This window comes from Amphibalanus amphitrite, unplaced genomic scaffold (assembly GCF_019059575.1).
Source record: "Amphibalanus amphitrite isolate SeventyFive unplaced genomic scaffold, NRLGWU_Aamphi_draft 000105F_arrow, whole genome shotgun sequence".
Classification (NCBI taxonomy): Eukaryota; Metazoa; Arthropoda; class Thecostraca; order Balanomorpha; family Balanidae; genus Amphibalanus; species Amphibalanus amphitrite.
The window spans coordinates 660,329-678,926 of NW_024881600.1; positions in this window are offsets into that span (position 1 = coordinate 660,329).

The following is an 18,598-nucleotide window of genomic DNA, read 5'->3' on the forward strand; positions in this document are numbered from 1 at the left end:
ATCGGGTCCTCTTCAGGAAGATCCTGAGCATGTTCGGTTCAACTAAAAAAACAAGTTTCCGTAGAAAATAATTGTGTGGCTTGCCGTCAGCGAAAGAGGTGTATTTTAGCCCTTCTTCTGTCAAAGCGGAGGTGCCCTGGGTGGTCAAATCTACCGAAAACAGCGCGTGACCAAGATGTTTGTCCTCTTCATCGAAGAAAAACATAGTGGAGACGAAATTATGTTCTGGCCGGAACTGGCATCGTGCCATTACGCTCGTGAGACGCAATAGGTGCTCCATGAGAGCATACCGTCGGTGCCGAAGGGTGACAGCCAGCCATGCTGCCCACTGAGTGCATACAGCTGAGACCCATGTGGAGCGTCAGTGGTCTATGATTAAGGCCAAAACATACGCAGGAGGCTGGAAAGCGACGAATGACACCCAGCTCATTAGGAAAATCTAGAAGGGCATCAGCTACACGGACCAAGAATTAGTGCACAAGATGATGAAGGGGGTACCACAGCGCGTGCAACACGCTGCACGTGCAGGAGCCAATACCTGCGTCCACTAAGCAGCATGTGAAAGCGGAGGTACAGATCTCCAGTCTATGAAAGTTGTAGGGTAACTGTGGGGAAAACGCACCCCTGGGTTAAACGCCTCCCCTAAAAATATCGTATTTCTTATCGACGGATATGTGTTTTATCCTGTCTTTCAGAACAGTCAGCTGCTTGTTTACGTAGGTCTCTAGGTATTTTCGGTTCTGCGTCTTGAGGAGCAGCGTGGGTAGGTGCTGATGTTGGTTTTGGGTGTTGTTTTTGTTGTTTTTACAGAAGATTCCTAATATTTTGATGCCCTCTTTATATCACAAAACTTGCTATTGTGCACATCACTCAAAACTGCGTTTTATAGTCATTCTGTTGAATGTATTATGCTGCGGCGTTAGTGGCGCGTTTTTTGTCAATATTTTGTTGACCGGAAATGGAGTGGATGGGGAAAGACGCCTACTCGATGCATGGGGCAAGACGCCCCCAGTTTTCTGAAAGGGGGCGTTTTGCACGGTGGTGAGAGTGCAGGGTAGCGCCCTGTAGGTCGGGGCCGAAAAGGCCTCTCCCTGTCTTTTTTTGCTGATATATCCTAAACGACTGCAGATATCGTCACCAAACTTTCAGGACTCCTCCGGGCATCCATTTTACACATTGCAACAAAATTTTATTCCAAAGGCTATGATAGATTGACCACAAATGACGTCAGAATGACGTCAAGTTCTGCCATGTTCATCATTTTCTGTTGATGGATAGGGAGGGGGCGCTTTGCACATGGGTGTGGGCGTATTACCCAGGGTATGGGGCAAAACGCCTTTTTGTAAGGGTATGCGAAAACCTTTTTGGGGGGTTAAATACCACACGCAGGTGTCTTTTCTTGGTCTCAAAGCGTAGTAAAAAGAATGAGCTACATGATGGTGCCCAAAGGTTTAAGTAATCTGTGTTGGGTTGAGTGTCAGAAAGTTTCGCGCTTAACCCTCGCCGGCCGAGGGGGGGGGGCGGGTGCCGCCCCCCCATAGGGTTTTTTTTTCGCGATAGCTCCGAACACGCTGGCGATAGAGAGCTGAAACTTGGCATACCTGACCTTTGATCCAAGCCGGATCTTTTGACACCAACCGCATTTTTGGGTCAGGTCAGGTCACTGACCTATGACGTCATAAGTGAACCTCTGCACGGTCTTCAGATGTCGCAACTTCGCAACGCCCTCACTGCCAGAGGAGATGTCACAGGGAAATGAAACTTGCAGGATCTAGTATCCATTATGAGTCCCACAACTTGTATATCTCGGATTTTTCCTAAAGGTCATATGAGGTCAGGTCATTTTCGTGACCTCACCATTATAAGTCAATGGGGAAAAATGAAAACTGCTATTCTGGCGCCGGGAACGATCTCCAACTATCTCAAGCACACAGAATCGTGATTTGATGCACTCCTTGCAAGGTTAGATGCGTCACTTTTGCAATGTTGACCTTGCGTGGCGTCATTTATGACGTCATCAAGGTCATATTAGTTTTTCGTCAATAACTCTTAATCCAATTGAGCTAGCGAGTCGGAAAAGCCCCCAATGGACTCAGGAAGACCTGCCGAATCGAATGATATGCGACATGACCTCTTTCGACCAACTTCGTGACCTGGGGGTGCTGACCTGACCTTGACCTGAGGTCAACACCCCAAGTTGACCTGACCCGGACAAAAAGTATATCATTCGACGCGCCTGAGCGAGACGAACACGATGCTGCCAAAATCGGCGCTCGGCGGCCGTTTTTTGCGAAGTTATTCACCAAAAACTGAACCGTACCTTGGGGCACTTGACCTGACCTCAGAGGTCACCGGTTGACCTAGGACCTTAAAATCGGGTACCAATCTCTGCGTCTCGTAACGGCGCACACGCTCGTTTTTTCCGCGACGCGCTAGCTCCACCAGGGGCGAAACGGCGAGGGGGGGGTCGTACCCGCCCCCCCCCCCCCTCGGCCGGCGCGTATGTAGAAAACCAATAGGTCCGGCGAGGGTTAAGGGGGGCGTTTTTGACCTATTCACCCTACGCTAATCTGCTGAATATAATGTGATTTATAAACAAATGAACTTTGTGCAAAATTTTAGTGCTCACCCGTTATCACAAAATATTCATAAGAACGATTTCTCCCAAACGCCCCTCAAAAACACAAAAACAAGTGTCAAATCAAAATTACCGTCCGTTTGCCGCCCAAACACCGTTGACAAAGGAAGTGGTCGAGCGCGGATGCGCAGTGGTGTCGGCAACGCCATATGTTGCATACTGTTGAAAATAAAGCCATGTCTCATCTGACCCCGTGTTTCAACTGGCCCCGCTCTCCCCTATCAAACTGATTAAAACATGGAACGGCAATTTCATGCACTCCTTTCTAGGTCCGTGGCTTCACTTTTGCAGCGTTGATCCTGCTTGACGTCACTGAAGACGTCACTTAGGTCACGTGAGTTTTTCGTCAATAACTCCCAATCAAATTGAGCTATAGCGAGTCGGGAAAGCCACAAATGGACTCTGCGGGATCTGTAAAATCGAATGATATGCAATAGAACCTCCGTCGAGCAGCTTCTTTATCTGAGTGGCTCTGACCTGAGCTTGACCCGAGGTCAACACCTTAAGTTGACCTCACGTAAACAAAAGTATTTCGTTCGACGCGCCTGAACATGGCGAACACGATGCTGCCAACGTCGCGGCTCTGAAACCAATTTAGGTGAAGTTATTTACTAAAAACCGTGCTCGTGCCTTCTATACCTATACTTGACCTGACTCAGAGATCACCGAGTCACCCAAGGCCCTACCCAAGGCCTTAAAATCGGGTACCAGTCGCTTCTTCTTGTAACAGCTCACACGCTCCTTTTTTTTGCAAGGATCTACCTCAATCAGGGACGAAACGGCGGGGTTCGAAACCCTGCCCACTCAGCCGGGACACCTATATGTAAAAACCAAAAGCTCCCGCGAGGGTTGAAGTAAATGAGTTTAATTGACAGTGTGCAATACTGCAGTAAAATGTATAACATTGCATAATAAACTGCGCGCAAAACTGGCCCTTGCATACACATTACACATAGTACAGTCTATAAGAACTTTAAACAGTGGTCCACATCTGCAGTCAAAGCTTGGAGCATGATGACAATGTGCAAGACGGAAAAAATACCCAGAACCTTATGGTACCAGGTACAGTTCAACTTTTTTGAGGGCGACAAATCAAGTAACCTGAATCGGTGATCACATTTTTTCCAACCACAATAGCTTTCAACACCGATCCTCAGGAATAATATCAACCGTACCATATGTACCATTAGCCTTCCTCGCACCTCTCTTTGCTACCAGCTTCTACGTTCTGCACTGTTTGAATAATGTTTTATCTTTGTCCAAACGACCGGGTGGCATGCATGTCATCAGTCTTGTAACATGTGTTATCCGATACCGTTAATTTACTCACTCTATCCAGCACATCCAACTCAGCCCATATAGAAACTCAAACTCCCCCCATCCAGTGCCACTCACCCTATTCAGTGCCACAAACTCACCCCAAAAACTACGGCTCCCATGCTGCTGTGAAGTACGCTCCTAACGGCGTCTTTCAGCGATCATTAGCCATGGGACGACACACCCTTTCACCGCCTGGCCCGAATCATGGCGATAGCCACACTGGAGCGATGACTGGCCAAAGCACCCTGCACCGCTCTCAGGCTCCTCGCTTTATTATGATTCGGGGAGATAATTAACTTTTTGTCGACGAACGACCGAAGATAAACAATGGTCAAGACAAAAGTACATTTATAAAACAAATAGCTTCCGTCGCCTTCAGTGATGGTATTGCCACGGCAAAAAGGCGCTAATATCAGTCGGTGGGCGACATAATGGGTTAGCGTCGCGCTAATGACAGCAGAATTCGCGCCTGGCCGTCGCGGGGCGGCCGTTTTTGCGCGTGTCGCTGCACAGTTTGGCGCGGTTTTTTACGGTGGCCTACTGCGGAGCTCGTGGCCAGTGGTGGTCCAATGGTGACGAGTGGTCTGCGCAAGGGATGAAGGACTGTGTCCTATCCAAGGAGCTCATGGAGCACCCTGATTGAGGATGTTCCAGCAGGATGGCTTTGGAATGGCAGGGTAAATCCTCCTGAGATCGACATTCAGGGCAACAAACATCGACCAGTCATGCGGGATCTGAATCTGCTGTTCCACAAGCCATTTACTCATTTGATCCTACATAAGCCCGACCACCGTGAGTCACTGTGGAACAAATCCAGCTTCTGCACACCTAGCCCTGTCGTGACTTCATTCACCAAGCCTAGCACAATGTCAGACACCATTCCATGCAGAGGTGCGGACTGCGGTACCATACATACCACTATAGCGACCGATCCCAGACCACAGGGCTAGGCGAGTTACCGACGTCTGGGCGATATACGCCACAACAGCACATCATAACCAAACTAATCACATGACATCACCACTTGTCTGTCTCTGGTCAATTCACACCTGTCCGAGCCGCTCCGCGTCGGTCATTCACATCACAAGTTATCACGGCGATCCTGACATCATCCGCCGCACCTCCTGGGTCCCCGGCTAGCACGACTGGCTCATACGGCGGGATGACCGACTTCTGACCACCCTGCATGTCAGGATCTGAACTCTGAAGCATTGCGTGCAGACTGGCCAGAACTGGGCGCATCCCTGGCGACCGGAGCGTTCGCGGCGCCGCAGTATTGCGGGGCGGCGCGGCGGGCGCCGGGTACGGCACCGGCCGTGTAGGTGGCGCCACCTACCACGCCCGCTCGGCCCGGCGCCGGGGGCCGCGGGGGCCGGCACTCGGCAGTCGGCACCCGGCACCGGCCGGCCCCCCGCTGGCTTCGATCCCATCCATTTCCCCCAACGACCCGCTCTTGTAATTACAAGTACTACAACTTATTAACTTGGCCGCGGGCGGCACTTGAAAGCGACCGCCGACACCTCGGCCTGTTAGTTTTCCACCGTATCGTAATGATATATTTACAGAAAGAATTTCTGAGCTCTGTACCAGTGCGCCCAGCGCCGACGGGGATCCACTCTGACTGCCATTCCTATTAGCCACGTACAATGGACATCAAAATAGAATGAATAAGGTCATATTTTACGGCAGAGAGGTCTTTCAATTTGAGTTGAAAGGCGCCGCTCTCCGGGCCGACCATGAGCGCCGTCTGTGATACTTGGCTCTGTGATGGGTCGGCTGGTGCCGCCGGGATGGGTGGGTGGGTGTGTGTCTGTGCGCGGCTGGGAGCGCACTGAGCGATCCGGAATGAACAAGCTGTGTGTCGGTGTGTGTGTGTGTGTGACGTCACTGTTTGCAGAGTCTGGTTCGTTTCTCCGCGCGGCCGCGGAGAAGTTAGTGCAAATCATTGCAGCGGCAACGCGATCCCCCCGGCGGCTCGTTTCATCTCGTACATTGGAAACTGCAGAATGTTAGATATCCGACATATGAGAGCTGCTGGCTCCGTTAGATCGGATTATATGGCAGGTATTAGTTTTCACCCAAAACAGGGTAATGACGAGCTGTGTTTATGAACTAACGAGGCATGCCGACCGCGTACCATTTCTCATGGAGGGCTCCAGTGCTTAGTGCTCATCTACATATTTATGCTAATTCTGCCATGGTTTGGTTATGTTGGCTGGTCATAAGCCAAGTATATAGGTACTTTGTTAGGTTAGGTCAGCTGATTGCAATTACTGGACTCCTTGTCTCTGTTTATCCATCACACGATGACGATCCTACTATCACTAATTTCCTAGCTATCCGGTCACTTTTCACTAACAAAATGAGAGTAGACTTGAAGTCTTGAACAAAATGCAAATAGACTTGAAGTCTACTCGCATTTTGCTAGTGAAACACGGCCGGATAACTAACTAGGAAATTAGTAAACATTTTTTACAGTGTATGTTTACATTTATCAAAAATGTGGCTCTTGATACCTACAGCTTACATTATTAATAAATGTGGATATTAATGAGTAGAGTCCACCGCGCGAAGTCAGTCCAGAGACCCGCTCCTTTGAGAGGCAACCCAGCCCTCTCCCCTGCTTCTCTCCCTCAGTCTTCCCTCACTCTCCCCTGCATCAGCCGGCCAATTGAATCGTCCACGCGTGGCTGGTCGCGATTGTGTCGTTTGTCAAACTTATGATCCGGTGCGGATTTATTCTGATTTTATGACGGCGCACGGCAGTGGCTGCGGTCCTTCTCACGTCGCCGATAGCGTTGCCGGCGCGAGCTACAATGCGAGAGGAGAGGGGACGACGTCGCGCCACACGGCCGCAGGGAGGCCGAGATCGACTACGGAATACGAACGACTGAAAACCTGGAGTGTCGACCACTGAACTACCGGGTGGGGTCTACTAGGACCAAGGAATGCTTATCATGGGAGCACGGAATCTGAAAAACGGAAATACAGAACACGAGCTATATGGCCATGACTTATGGATCATGGAAACCATGGAAAACAGCTCAAGGCTATTGTATGCATTAACTTTTGTATGCATCTCCTACAAGTAGGGTAAGGTGCCTAATTAGCGACCCTTTCCGATTTGCGACCTACCTCCCTACAGAAAAACTGGCAGGAGAAAACGGGGTAAAAACATCGTCATAAGGTCAGCCATACTTTGGTTATCAAATTAAATTATTTTCCGGTCGTCGATGTTTCTGGTGGGACGTTTCAGGTGAGTTTAAATAAAAATGACGAGTTTCTTACCCAAAACGTGTGTGTTTGGGCCCTCTCTGATGAAAAGCGATGCACATTAGGATGATGCACCTTTTTTATTCTGAATCGACATTCCTTTTTCAATTGATTGCCGTTTTCCCATAGTGAATCGCTCAACTGTGCACAGCATGGCGGTTAAAAATGTGTCGCAACTCATATTTCCTATTTGCGCCTGACATGGTCGCAAATAGCTCAAGAAGGGAAAGAAAGGGGAAAAGGGAGAAATGAAAATGAGGTGTTGCTGAAGCTTGCAATGTGTGGCAGGGGATGCCAAATGTCGTCACCGACTGCAGGGGTGCCGAATTCAGCGCGGACCTCAAATATCATAGGTACGAGATAGCCCGCAAAATTTGGGTTTCCGCCTTCTTTTCGCCTTCAGTGCATCACGTGATCAGTTTTTACTTACGTAAATGTGTTGGATAAACGTGCATGTTCGAGTGATTGAGTGCTTTGCGTATAGGTTACCTTTTTGAGATCATATTTCATCTTTTCAGGCGTCGCATTTTTTGCCATTTTTAATATGGGGAAACCCATAGACTTATTAGCGACCATCCCCGGTCGCTAATCGGGAAGAGTTCCCTATTAGCGTTTTTTGCAATGGTCTGCCAAAATGCTCACTACAAATAAATTAGTGAATATTGGGGCAGAAAATGACTATATTTTAATAGAAAAATGAACGATCTCTCCGAAAATCAAGCCAGTAATACAGTGGCACCCACAGAGCGTGAGCAATGACGGTTCAAATTAAGGGGGTCGCTAATTAGGCACCTTACCCTACACACTAGTAGGAGAGGAGCATGGAGTTCGGCTGGCATAAAAAAATCAGCCAATTAACAATCACCGGGTAAAACTGCTCGCAACTCGCAGTTCAATACCAAAAGAGTTTTGATATTTGAATATTTTAGCTACTTTAACAGGACAGTGTATTCAATCATTGATCGTGGCTCATCATCGTGGCGTGGCTCACAGCTCACGAGCTCTTTCATCAAACTACATATGATGAGTCAGGTTCATTGCATCATTTCCCGTTGCTCGCCGCCAACATTCGCTTGCCACTCGGCTCTGCGCGGGTGTGACATTCGAGGAAACCAGCGTTTACGCGTTGTCCCAGCACACCGAGCACTGCGTCTGCAAGTTCACTGACAGAGTGAAACTGTCACAGGCTCCAAGAACAATAATAAATACGGTTGACACGTCTGGCAGGGTCAGGTGAGAGGTCACAAGCTACTACGCCTCCACCTACACTGGGAAGTCGTCTGTCGTGGCCCAGGGCGCATGGATCTCTGTATACCGGAAAACATAGATCCACGGTAGGTGTGAAGTGAAGTGAAAAGCGACACTGGTCTGCGAGGATTCTCGGTTTATCCTCAGAACACGATCATTAGTTGACAGGCGCCACGGGTGCTGTGGCGCCCCTACAAGTGGTGTGGTGTGGTGCGGTACCCCCTCCCCCACCCTCCCCCTCTGCCGGACGCGGCGGCGCACGAGGAGCGGTCTGCTTTGATCCGGCTCTGTCGTGTTCCGGCCGGAGCCGGAGCCGGAGCCGGAGCCAGGTACAGCAGACGTCTGGTGACCAGACCAGACGCTCAATGGGTCCGCGGAAAGCTGGGCTGTTGTAGTGTGTGCACAGACGGCGTGTCTTCCGGATTATGTGCATTGTGCATATCATATCGCATATGCTTTATGTTTACAGTCCTGAAAATATTTCTGTTACCTATACGTATATCAACCAGTATAACGCCTTATGGGGCGACTAACGGAGCGAGCGAGAGGGTGGGCCTTGCACGTGCGAAATTTCGAGGGGGTACCTCCAACTGACTTGTGCACGGCACCCTAGTAACCGGTCTCTAGCGATGTGCCAAATTTGAGCACAATCGTCCCAGCCGTTCTCGAGATCTGGAAGCGGCACCCTGCACGTGCGCACGTGCAAATTGGGTCCCAACTGACTTGTGCACGGCACCCTACTAACTAGTCCCTAACCGTGTACCAAATTTGAGCGCCATCGGTCCAGCCGTTCTCGAGATCTGGAAACGACCCCTGCACGTGCGCACGTGCAGTAGCACCCCAACCTTAACACATGCAGATGAATTATCTGATGGAGACCTAACTGTGTACCGAGTTTCAATTCAATCGGCCCAACCGTTGTGCCGTTATTGAGGCTGCAATTTTGGGGGTTCTTAAAAAATGTCCAACTTTACCACGCGCCACGTGCGGTGGTTGGCAAGAACGCATGGTGGCCATCACACCACAGAACTTTTACGTCCAAGTGACATTCAGTAAAGAAGACCGCTTGTCAATCGGATGTCCCGTTCCTAAGATATTAGCTTTTGAAGAGCGTCCCCACGGCCGGCCGGCCGGCCGGCCGCTCATACTCAGAAATTTCCGTTAATCTAAGGAAAGACTCCGCTCGCTTCGCTCGCTCCGTAATTATGGTTACGAGCGAGCGAGCGCAGCGAGCGAAGCGAAGTCTTTTCAATATAACGGAAAAATCTCAGTATGAGCGGCCCGGCCCGGCCCGGCCCGGCCTGTAACGCTTTTGAGAGGCTTATATCTCAGCAACCGCTGGACCGAATGGCCTGCGGTCTTTTTTGCTGGGTAGCCCCATCCCTTCTACCCCGTAATTGACTACTTTTGATACATCTCAGTGACCGCCGTGGCACGTGCCACGTGAAAAGTCAAGGGTGTTCAAGCAGTTTTGCAAAAGTAATGATATTGAGAGGCCCATATCTCAGCAGCGGCTTGAGCGATTGTCTTGCGGTCATTTTTATAGGGTAGCAGCATCCCTTCTACCCAAAATAGGATACTCTCGATGCATGTGGGTCACTCCCAGTGCACGTGCAAAATACAACAATAAGAGGTGCCAAATTTGTTCCCATTTCAGTAACTCGGTAATTACTGGGGCGATTTCGCTGAAACTTGGCATACAGGTAGGCACCCACCAGGCAATGCATTCCCATGTGTTGCGATTAGGGTGCTACTGCACGTGCGCACGTGCAGGGGGCGTTTCCAGATCTCGAGAACGGCTGGGCCGATTGCGCTCAAATTTGGTACACAGTTGGGGACCGGTTAGTAGGATGCCGTGCAAAAGTCATTTTGGACCCCGTTTGCACGTGCGCACGTGCAGAATGCCACTTCCAGATCTCAGGAACGGCTGGGCTGATTGCGTTCAAATTTGGTACACCGCTAGCGACCGGTTAGAAGAGTGCTTTGCACAAGCCCGTTGGAAGTACCCTCTCGCCCTTCTGCACGTGCAGGGCTCACTATCTCGCTCTCTCGTTCTTCGCCCAAAAGGCATTTTACTGGTATAGGTATGAAACATGTTCAACTTATATCATGCCATTAAATAGAACGTGTAATCGAGACAGGTGGGCTCGTATACTTAAAAATGCAGTCTGAATATTTCAGAGACCCATGAATTTTCCGAATGAAATGAACGCCATGGGCGCCGTGGCAAGATCTGAACACGTCATCTGAATTTCACTTCAGCGATTTAAACTGTAACTTTAATGCGCATAGATTAGTATGATTTTGTGTTTCTAGACATGGATGAGTAGGTATTTGCAAATAGGTATATGAGGATGGTGAGACAGAGAGTTAGGGACAAAAAAAAATCCAAAGAAGCATATGTACATTGAACACATTACGTATGCTTAAAAAAGCAATATATACTTATAGTTATGTAGTTATTACGAGCGAGCGAGCGCAGCGAGCGAAGTGAGTCTTTTCAATATAACGGAAAAATCTCAGTATGAGCGGCCCGGCCCGGCCCGGCCTGTAACGCTTTTGAGAGGCTTATATCTCAGCAACCGCTGGACCGATTGGCCTGCGGTCTTTTTTGCTGGGTAGCCCCATCCCTTCTACCCCGTAATTGAGTACTTTTGATACACCTCAGTGACCGTCGTGGCACGTGCCACATGAAAAGTCAAGGGTGTTCAAGCTGTTTTGCAAAAGTAGTGATTTTGAGAGGCTCATATCTCAGCAGCCGCTTGGGCGATTGACTTGCGGTAATTTTTGTAGGGTAGCATTATCCCTTCTACCAAAAATAGGATACTCTCGATGAATGTGGGTCACCCCCAGTGCACGTGCAAAATACAACAATAAGAGGTGTCAAATTTGTTCCCATTTTAATAACTCGGTAATTACTGGGGCGATTTCACTGAAACTTGGCATACAGGTACAGGACACAGGACCCACCAGGCAATGCACTCCCATGTGTTGCGGTTAAGGTGCTACTGCACGTGCGCACGTGCAGGGGGGCGTTTCCAGATCTCGAGAACGGCTGGGCCGATTGCGCTCAAATTTGGTACACGGTTGGGGACCAGTTAGTAGGGTGCCGTGCAAAAGTCAGTTTGGACCCCGTTTGCACGTGCGCACGTGCAGAATGCCGCTTTCAGATCTCAGGAACGGCTGGGCCGATTGCGTTCAAATTTGGCACACCGCTAGCGACCGGTTAGAAGGGTGCTTTGCGCAAGCCCGTTGGAAGTACCCTCTCGCCCTTCCGCACGTGCAGCCTGCAGGGCTCACTATCTCGCTCGCTCGTTCTTCGCCCAAAAGGCGTTTTACTGGTATTATCTACATAATCAATTGCAAAATTTATGTTCAAAAGAAAAAAAACAGCAGAAGGCAGGAAGAATTGCTATGCTGCCGAACACAGGAATATTCATCCTTCAACATCTAATAGGAGCATTCATAACCCATGCAATGCACTTTTCCTGCGGTCTTTAGGCTGCACAGTGCAATCGTAACCGACAATAGTTCCTAAAAAGCCGATGCTGTGACGTCACAAGTCCTTCCAAATAGCCTGCTTAGCCCATATTTCTGCTCCCCTGTGCGTTCTAATTAGTATCTAATTGGTGAACTTTCTTATGGATGTATTATGTTTGCAGGGAAAATAAAGCTCTAAGAATCAAAGCTTATCGGTGTCTTGAAATCGTCATTTTATTGTTTGACAAACGGTCAACTGTAACCGATCTGTGTGTATCCTATTTGTTGACATTACTCCACAAAGCTCTCTCAGAGCTATCATTTAGTCTTGTGTCTGTTCATTTTGAATGATAAGAATTACGGTCTCTACAAACAAAACCCATCGTTTGTTGGTCTGCTTTCCTTCAATACCAGTGGACGTCCGATAGCTGCGTCTATTCTTGGTGCTGTCACTGGTTTCTGTTTTCTACCATTTCCTGTCCTTTTGGACCCTTATCTGCCGAATGCACTGCGATTACTCTCAGATAAACACTAAAAACGGCGGAAGGTAGGTGTCTTCTCTGCGGCCACCTAGAAGTATGACAAAACATCGAATGGTCCATCTATGCAGCGACAACGGGCAATGAATTTCTGTGTCAGTCTAGCTGCTCATAGTGGAAATACATAGTAAGGAATGTATGCTTATTAGGTACGAGCCGTGAAACACTCACACGATATTCCTTTTCATGATTTAGTAAAGGCAGCATTCAGCCGGATTCATTTGCATGCAACAAATAATCACCTGCGTAGAGACAACTATACAATCAGATGCATTTTACATACCATTATTTAAAATAGCATGTCCATGGTGCAAATATTCGTGGAGTTGTATAACTCTGCATTTCGACACCACTAACCGGTAGGCGACAACAGACCGCCGCTCATTCCAGTGTCCTGCAGCCCATCAGGAGCCATGTGGCGCTCCCGTGGCTCGCGGCTGGTGAGCCGGCGGCCGCTCCTATCACCCGCTGCATCTTGTTTGGCACCGACCCGATCAGGCGGCCCTCTCGACCCGAGTGGCCCGCATTTCATGACCCCCGCACCTAATAACCAGCGACGCGGCGGCGATTCGGTGTTTCGTTAGCCGGCCGCGTGCTGCATCCGTGATGGGCCCCGCGGCATAAATTAACACCTTTCTGGGGCGTACATGCGTTCTGACGCCTTGACTCCGCCCTCCGCCGATGATTTACCGCCCGCGGCGAGTGGCGCCCGAGCGAACGGGCCGGGCGCGGGCCGCGGGCCGCTCGCCGGTCCGGGATTCTCGGTGGAGCCACCCACTGATGAGCTCCCGCGGCTCGTTCGTCACCGCCAGCCGGCGAGGTGTTACTTATGTTTTAGTCATGGCTTTTAAATTGAATCCCCGCCGTTGCGGTATAATTCTCTCATTTATAAGTAAACATAGGGGGCCACAATACCAACACTTGGAGGTGTGAAGCGGCCGCCTGATTGAAAATTCGGCCGCGCGCCTTTTGGGCAGAGCGGCCCATCTGTAATTCAGATGGGCACAAAGATAAATGAAGCCAGTAGATGTCGGTCGAGGTGGGAAAATATGGAAATATAAACATGGAGTACTGGCCGGAGAATGGGCAAACAGTCGACACTGGGGGTGGGGAGGAGACTGAGGGAGGAGGGACGGGGCCCCTGGGGGTCTCTCTCTGCTCGGACTGGTCCCCTGACAACGTCATCCCGCCCCCACCCTCGCCCCGCCCCCGCCGCCGGGATAGGGTGGGGTGGGGCGGGTCGGGTCTGCACGGGAGGGATGGACGAATGCCGGACCGGGGCCGGCAGAGCCACGTGCGAAGAGGGCGGATATCACCTCCAGACAGCACGGCGCCGTGCGAGCTGAGGGGGAAAATCGCAAATAACTGAAACAACTTTACAAATCATCGTCTAAAACTTGTGATGCTTCCCTCACAAAAACGAACTATAGATCGAGGAGTATTTGCACCTAACTCATTGAGAAACTGACAAGATAGGTTCGCCGCTCATGACAAGGATGCGACAAAGGTTCATGTTCAGACTTCCACAACCATGCATTTTACATCCGCTGATGTATCGCATTATGCTAACAAAACTTAATCACCAGGCTCGCTGTACAGTGTACAGCCTTCAATGTATCGAGTAACGCACAGTGTTTATACACGCGGCTGGTCTCTGTCCCGAAACGCAGATACTCGATGCGCTTTATGACGGTACCCTGGTCTGGCAACCATCGCACTGTCATACTCCGATAAGGTTTGTTAGTTTCCGATGTTGTGCATTTCTTGTTCAGCAGGATATATTGAGGCTACAGCGTACCAGCAACGGGGCAGTGAAATGCCTATACACAGTCCCCATGGGTGAACAACTGCAGGCATGAGGCAGTTGGTCTGTCCGTCCATTCCAGGGTGATCGGATATTTTCTATCACTCAGAAGAACGGGCTTTTGAAATTATTCAAAGTTAGCTACACTTAAAAGCACATTAGAGGAAGCAAAATTATCCCTGTTTTTCCTTGTCGCCCCCTAAAAATGCATGTTACTGAAATATTTCGGCTATGGAAATGAACGGAATTGTACATATAGGGGAGATCCGTGTAAGACGCCCAGGGTCGGTAAGAGGCCCCATCGCTTTTTTACCAAACCAATAATGTTATTTATTTTTTAATGTTCTTGTAAAGCAGAAGCCCTCTTGAAACAACAACTCACGAAACCTGAGGTATCAGGTGCGTCGCAGCGACTTTTGGTAAGCCTGTTTCTGTTTTTGCCCCTTTACTTGCTAGATATATGCATCTTTATCACCCTTATATATCTGAAAAAACAATGACTATCAAATGCAATCTTATCTCATCGAAATTGTCACATGTTAGCTTCAGAATAGACCATGTTCTGGTGCGCTGCAAATGTCTCATAAACCATAAATATTGTGACGTTAAAACACTGCATTTTTTTAAGAGGCCCTCCCTTCGAGGATTATAAAACGCCCCCCCCGATAAAAAACGCCCCCGATGCTAAAACGCCTGCACCTGCGGCAGGCGTGGCATTCTTTTTTCAAGGAGTTTGTTTTTGTTTCTTTTTTTCTGTTTCTTTTTCTAGAGGTAATAGGTACAATTTTCGTTGGTCATCAGCGTTTGGTTGTGCTAGTTTTCGCATTGTTCGAGCGCTTTGGAAGTGTTATTGGTTTCGATAACACCGTATTTGCTTAGCTTTTCGAAATAAAAGGCCTTGCAGCTGTGTTCGCAAAACGTCTTTTACAAGTCGACTTGCCTTGTTAAACGCCCGAGGGGGGGGGGGGCGTCTTACCATACCCATAGTGTAAGAGGCCCTTTTGCAACTTTTTCCAAAATGTTAAAGTTTACGGTTTGTGTACCCCCTAGATTCATTTTGAATGCAAATATGTATGGGAAAATGATGCATGCTCACAGCGCATGCACACGTTAGCTCTTAAATATTATCAGTTGTCTCAAAATAGCAACTGAGCTTAAGGGGGGGCCTCCTGCACCACTCTCCCCTAACAGTTCAACCGCGAATTTTTGTCAATCACAAGAAGTCCATAGAAGACCATCGCACACTCTCAAGCAGCTGACTCTTTTACCGGACTTTTAAAGGTAGTGTGCCACCTTCGAATGATTTCCCAATATCGCAAAAAATCAAAAATGGGCCTAAAATAGTGCTTTTTTGCCTAAAAGTTTATCGGTTTTTCGATATGTATAACAATTATAGTGGGCTGACCTGCAAACAGGCGTCGGCAACAGTCACGAATGCGGCGCACATGTGACAATAGGCAAAGGTCATTATAGAGTTACGACGTACGGGAATGAGTTATCAGCTGTCTAATCGTAGACAACACAATGTCGAATTTAACCCTATTCCTGGCGGGCTCCGCCGGGACAAGAAACTGGCGGGGGGGCCGATTCGCCCCCCCCCTTCAGATCTCAAAAACTACACATCGCAGCGACAAACGGCGAACGGCGTTTGATAGGTCGTTTAAAGATCTACAATTTTTACATAAAACATTTTCAGGTCAGGTCAATATTGAGGTCACCAGAGGTCATCAACGATAAAATGTTTTGGAATTAGTTACCTATATAACTTTTAAACTAAGAAACATAGAGACATAAAACCAATACATTTTTTGTTGCTCTCGCCGAAGCGATGCGAAATAAGTATGTGATGACCTTCAGAGGTCAATTTGAAATTTGACCTGAGGTCAAGGTCAGGTCATTCATCAATGAGGTTGTGGGGTATGGTCATGCTGCATACCAAACGACGCGCCTTGACCAGGCGAGCAGTTTGGTACCACTTACAAATCTTTAGCACCATCATGTCGTGATTTATTTATAGAAAAACGATTTATGACGTCACATGACCTCAGATGACCTTTGCCGGTGCCCCTGTCAATTAGCAGCACCAGGATCATCACCGATGAGATAATCTTCCATAATACTGAAAGAATTGGGTGGTTTTGACTCGTTTACACGAAGCAGGAGGCGTTTCAATATTTTCCCATAGGCTTGCAATGTAAAGGTCACGAGTCTTGCCTGACCTCAGGTCACAGATATGAAAATTCTGAGATATACAAATTGCACATACTGGTACCCTAACTAAAGCCTGAAGAGAAGAAATTGATCGGTCAAAAACTCTAGCTCTGGCGTGATTGCAAACTTTTCTGAGGTAGGGTCACCAAACCGCCTCTGGTGACCTGACCTGAGGTCAAATCAACTCAAAATTTTCAGAAATGTTGCGTAAAAGCCTTTTAGTAAAAGTCAGAAAATTTGAGCTTCCTAGCTCAAAGCGTTTGGGAGAAATAACCAAAAAACCTCAGGGGGGGCTCCTGAGGCCCCCCCCCCCGCCAGGAATAGGGTTAAACTGTAAGCCTGTATTGGTATTGTTTCTTTAATTTGGCTGTCGAACACTAATTTATGGTTTGAAATATTATTTTATGTAAAATAATTGATATGAAACAGCCGTCTCTAAAGTTATGACCCCATCTCACCACATGAAAGTGGCAGAAATGACAATGATCAGCTGACGCATTTTTCTTGGCCGAAGTCAGAGCGCGCGGCCCGACGCACCACCACCGCACCACAAAGTATGAGCAGAAGCCGCGCCCAAAGCCAGGGCCCGGTAACGTGAGGTAGCCGAGTCGGGGCAGCGTGCGCTGACCCAAGCCGGGGCCGCAGCTTTTGCTTTGGGCGCGGTCTACCGCATTCCCGCGGGCAACCCCGGGCTATCACATGACACCGGGAGGACGCGCGGCCCCGGCTTGGGTCAGCGCACGCTGCCCCGACTCGGCTACCTCACGTTACCGGGGCCCTGGCTTTGGGCGCGGTCTACCGCACCACCTAACAGGCGTGTTCGAAACCGCAGGAGATGATGATGAACGGGTTTATCGAAACTTGATTGAATGAGCCTATCGGTAATAGCGATTTCAGTGTGTGCATTTATTGTTCATAGTGGTGTGAAATGTGGTTGGGGTACGACCGACAACCCGTCGGGGCGAATTTCGCACTGGGGTACTCAAAATTTGAAGAATTTAAGACGTTTCCATGAGTTTTGAAGATATGGATAAGTTCTAAAAATCCGGTTCTCCTTATCTGGGCCATTAACTCCATACGGTCCAGGAAAGCTGGCACACTACCTTTAACTAATTACCAGACTACTGCTTTGGTATGCCGGTCTGATGTTCCGTGGCCACTGTATTTAGCCATTGTGTATACAGACTCGGACGGAGGGCGCAGGCGTTGACGGCCAGCACGGGGGGCCGCGGCGGAGGTCCGTCGCGGAGGTCCGACGCGCAGGGCGAGCCAAGTGTCCGACATGACAGCGGACACAGCCAGAAGCCCAAACATGTCCCTCGGTCGGACGACATCGGCGTGTCGGTGCTCGTCAGAGCGTCACGGTGCACCTCGTGACACCTCGTGACACGGCGTGACACCTCGTGACATGGCGTGACGCACCAGGACACGGCCGATCGAAGGACCTCTATTTACCGTCATCTAGCCCTCAGCGTCTTTCTAAGGGAGAGTCATGATCAATTCGGTACAAAAATGACCTAGTAAATCGTCAAGTCGAAGAGCTACACAAGAATCCAGCTCGTTCCAAAGTTGATGTTCACAAGGGACGGAATTAACCAACAGCTTTGTCAGTTGTCACATTTAGAGCGAGTACAGTGTGGTGAAATTTCGATGAGGAAGACGTGCAAAAGTGAGAAGGCTTATCTAGCTGCGAAAACATCAACTCGAATTAGGAATAAATCGAAATACTTTTGAACTATTTACGGCGATTTACTTGAACGCATTTAAGTTTTGGATGCAAAATATACTTTCTCTGAACTCGTTTTTCGACGTGATATGTCTAATGCAAGGAATATGCAAAATGAATATAGACTTATTAAACGCCTTCTAATCCATAATCGATCCTCTGGCCCAATCTGCCGTCAAGTTCCGTTACACATTTCAACAGAAGACGCAGCCACACAGCACTGCATGCTCATGGTGCTGGCGTGCTGGCATGCTCGGTGACCCTTATCCGGTCAGCTCCGGATGGACAGTCACCCTGTGCCCTTCCTGTCATCTCGCGCCTGCTCTGGAGACCGCCGCTCCTCCCCACAGTCGCGGCTC